This window comes from Pinus tabuliformis, chromosome 7 (genome assembly GCF_031772625.1).
Source record: "Pinus tabuliformis cultivar Carrire ecotype Pingquan chromosome 7, CPIR1, whole genome shotgun sequence".
NCBI classification, from domain to species: domain Eukaryota; kingdom Viridiplantae; phylum Streptophyta; class Pinopsida; order Pinales; family Pinaceae; genus Pinus; species Pinus tabuliformis.
The window spans coordinates 1,233,469,349-1,233,473,821 of NC_142293.1; positions in this window are offsets into that span (position 1 = coordinate 1,233,469,349).

The following is a 4,473-nucleotide window of genomic DNA, read 5'->3' on the forward strand; positions in this document are numbered from 1 at the left end:
TGGAATGACACAGGTTCAAACGGGTACAATGACCCCTCATCTTGGTCAAACAGTTAGTGTCGGGCAACAATACATGGCTTTACAACCATGGCTAGTACAATACCAACAACCACAGTTCCAACAAGTATACCAAGGTTCTAAGCAACAAATCTTTGCAAATAGTGGGCAACCATATATTCAAAACGGTCAAAATCAACCATTCTACAATGGTCATGCCCACCAACCTTACCAGAGTTACCAGCATCAAATGCATTATGCTGGTATCCAAAGACCAACTGCTCAGGAAATCCCATCTTATCCTGGGTATGCTTCACCTAACCTGAATCAACAGTTACCCTTCATGGTGACTTTAGAGTTACCTGATTTAAATTGTTTAACAAACGATCCAATCGCTTACGCCCCTTGGTGGCCAGCGATTCCGCATAAACTTCCATCAGATATTCCTAAATTTAATGGAAATCCAGGTGAAGATCTGTCGAATCATGTGATGACCTTTCATCTGTGGTGTTCATCAAACACCCTAAACGATGATTCAATTAGGCTTCGCCTTTTTCAGAGGACGTTAACTGGTCTGGCAGCAAAATGGTATATCGAATTGCTTAGAGCTTCATTTGACAACTTTAGTACCCTAGCCACAACCTTTCTAACCCATTTTCAGTTACCGATATGGTATGAAACGGGAACGAAAATTCTTACCAATTTCAAACAAACAACGGCTAATCACATATCTGATCATATACATGAATGGCGACGTCGTCGTAGAATGGTAAAAACGTATGTTCCCGATCAGCTTTTAGCTGAATGGTTTATTAATTCATTATTTCCTTCCATCACAGAAGATGTGGCAAAAGGGGGAGTCGTCACCGAAGAGCAGGTTATCGCTCGTGCGCAATATTTGGACTTGATTTACACTCAGTCCGGCACGCTCTATGATAAAATACCTGACGCTCCTAGACCAGAATTCTCAGTCCCTCCTCCTCCTAAATCAAACAAGGACTCTCATGCCGGCGATGGCGTGATTGGCGCAATAGACACGAAATCGACAAAGGATACATCTAAAAAGGCCCGTAAGATTTCCGGTCAAAATGCAAAAGAGGAACTTCTTGCCTCGGAAGTAAATTCCGTATCGACAGATAAAGGCAAACAAACTAAGCAACCAGGGGGAAAGAAGAAAGGCAAAGGGAAGAAGAAGAAACAGGAAGAATCATCACCTGAAAAATCTTCTGTGAACCCTTCTGGAAATAAGAAACCAAATCATCCATGCTTCATATGCGATGAGGATCATTAGACATCATATTGTCCGTATAAAGCTGAGCTTAAAAAATTCTTCAAGAATACAAAGACCTCAGCAATATTAACTGATCCGTTTCCGAATCCAGGAAAAAATCTGGTTGACAGTGGAAATGCTTCCCCGTCTCAAGTGTTAATGTTGTCGGTTTCAAAACAGCAAAATGATGCTTTGATATCGACAAGGAACAAAGATTATGGGAATCCACAGCTGTCGAACAACAAGGATAAAGATCAACCTAGTAGTTCAACAACAACTTCGATAGAAGTTGCGCCGCCCATCATTCCTGAACTGACAATAAAACTGCCAAAGGGAGTAGTACACAAGTCGACATTTAATCCTCGTGCTAGAGCAGCACAACATTATAATATAGTGGAAGATTTGGCCCAATCGCCATCCGCTATGTCGACTCTTGAGGTACTACAAAATTGCCCATCCCAAAATCAAGCTTTATTATCAGCCATCAGTGGGATAGACCCAAAGGATTCCAATCTTGTATCCCTCGATCATAAAGGATACGATCCTCAGTTACCAGCTCAACTAGCTTTCCTCTTTCAAGTGAAAGCCCTCAACAAAACTGTTCATCGAACGATTATTGATGAGGGGGAATCTACATGTATTATGTCGATGAGTTGCTGGAAAACTTTAGGATCTCCAACCTTGTCGCGATCTTCGATGACATTAAAAGCATTTGATGGACGAACATATACCCCATATGGTATTCTAAGTAACTTGAAGATTGAACTAGGAGGGAAAACCGTAGAAATAGATGTTGAGGTAATCGACGGAAATCTCGATTACAACATCCTACTAGGAAGACCATGGATATATGCTATGGCTGCTGTTGTGTCGACCTATTTTAGGAAGATTGCATTTCCCTTTCAAGGAGGGATTACAATCATCGACCAACAAAACTTCCTCCCAAATGGTTCTCAAGTTACGGGAAGCATTCCAATGATCCATGGAAGCCCCCATTCGATTCAAAATATCAGAGTAGGCCTACTAAAAGACCCTATATTAATGGGAACTTTCGCCCTTCCACCTCCAATCAATTTGGCGGAAGTAGCGTCGGTAGGAACCTGCAATATGATATCTTCAAAAAAGATCTCAGAAAATGATATCGACATGGATCATGCGCAGGTTTTTCCTCCAAGCCCAACAGAAATATTGTAGCAATCAATGTTCCTAGCATGGGAGGCAAACCCAAATCAACGCTCATCAAGCGTTTGGATAGATAGGTCTAAGGAATATGGCACCCCTTCAGATCCTTGGTCGAGAGTGCATGTCACCAACGAAGGAATTGTTCAATCAATGGTAATTGAAGGGGCACCATGGGATGATTACCACCATCGTTCCCTTCTTCCGGATTGTGAAGAAAATACTCCTGATGACCTTTATCATCCTTCAGTTTTTGATTTTCTATCAAATACTGTAAACACGGTGGATTCCGAGCGAAACTTGTCCAACATTGAAGAGACTATCGCCATAAATATCTCGACCAAAACAGATGTTGTAGAGAATATTTATGTTGGCAAATGTTGTTCTCCTTCAGAACTGGAAATATATAATGCTCTTTTTTGCGAATTCAGAGATGTCTTTGCTTGGTCATATAATAAAATGCCAGGCATTGACTCAAGTATCGTTGAACAAGAAATCAAGATGTATCTCGATGTTAAACCAGTATGACAACAGCTACAGCAGGTGCACCCCAAGAAAGCCGCTGCCATTAAGGCAGAAGTTGAAAAACTTATCCATGCTGGTTTCATTTACCCGATCCCTCTAACCGATTGGGTATCGAATATTGTCCCTGTTATGAAAAAACAAGGAACAATTAGAGTGTGCGTCGATTATAGGGATGTAAATCAAGCTTGACCAAAAGACAACTACCCTACACCCTTCATCGACCAGATAATTGATGAATGCGCCGGATGTGAAATCTTTTCATTTATGGATGGATTCTCCGGGTATAATCAAATAAATATCTGCCCACAGGACCAGTCAAAGACTGCATTTATTTGTCCGTGGGGCACATTCGCATGTCGAAAATTACCCTTTGGTTTAAAGAACGCAGGGGAAACATTTCAGAGGGCAATGAATTATGCCTTCCATGACATCAAAAACATCGTTCAACCATACCTCGACGACCTTCCGGCTCATTCACGAAAGCAGACTGATCATCCGCAGCATTTAAGAGCGATATTTCTACGTTTCCGACACTATTTAAGTAAGAACTTAAATGATATAGAAAGCAAATATTCTTATGTTGAAAAGCTAGCGCTCGCAGCTGTTCAAGCGATACAGAGATTTCGACACTATATCCTCTTTCGAAAAACTACCATTCTGTCAGATTGCAACCCCATGACTGATATATTGTCACGAAAGTTGCTGGGGGGAAAATATTCAAAATGGATAGCGATTCTACAAGAGTTTGATATGGAATTTGTAAAATCCAAGTCAAAGAAAGCTCTGGTTTTCGCAGAATTATTATGCGATCTCCCATCGTCGTCCAACGATGAAACATCCGAAGAAACGATCGTGGACGAAAATTTGTTTCTGATATCTTCAAGCAATCTGTGGAATGGGGATATAATCATTTATCTCCAAACCCAGAAATATAGGCCAAATACCTCTCGCTCCGAACAAAAACATATTCGATACCAAGCAAAAGATTACATGATCGTCGGTGATACACTTTACCGTCGTGGTATCGATACAATTCTGAGAAGGTGAATCACCCATGAGGAGGCCGAAAAAGTCCTGAATGATTGCCATTCAGGCGCATGTGGGAGGCATCAATCCGGTTATGCTACAGCGCAAAAAAATTTACGAGCAAGATACTTTTGGCCAACAATGTTCAAAGATTGCATAACCACAGTCAGAAGTTGCCATGCTTGTCAAATTTTCGATAGCAAAACTAGAAGACCACCCGCACCTCTACAGCCAATAGTTGCTGTCGGGCCATTCGCCAAATGGGGCATCGATTTCATGACATGTAACCCCACCTCGACCGGGGGGCATGGGTATATCATAGTCGCAGTTGACTATCTTACCAAATGGGCTGAGGCGATGCCTACATTAGATAATACTAGTGAAATAGCTGCCCTCTTCTTTTTCAATCATGTAGTCGCCAGATTCGGCGTCCCACAAGCTATAGTCACAGATCATGGATCGCATTTTTGCAATCA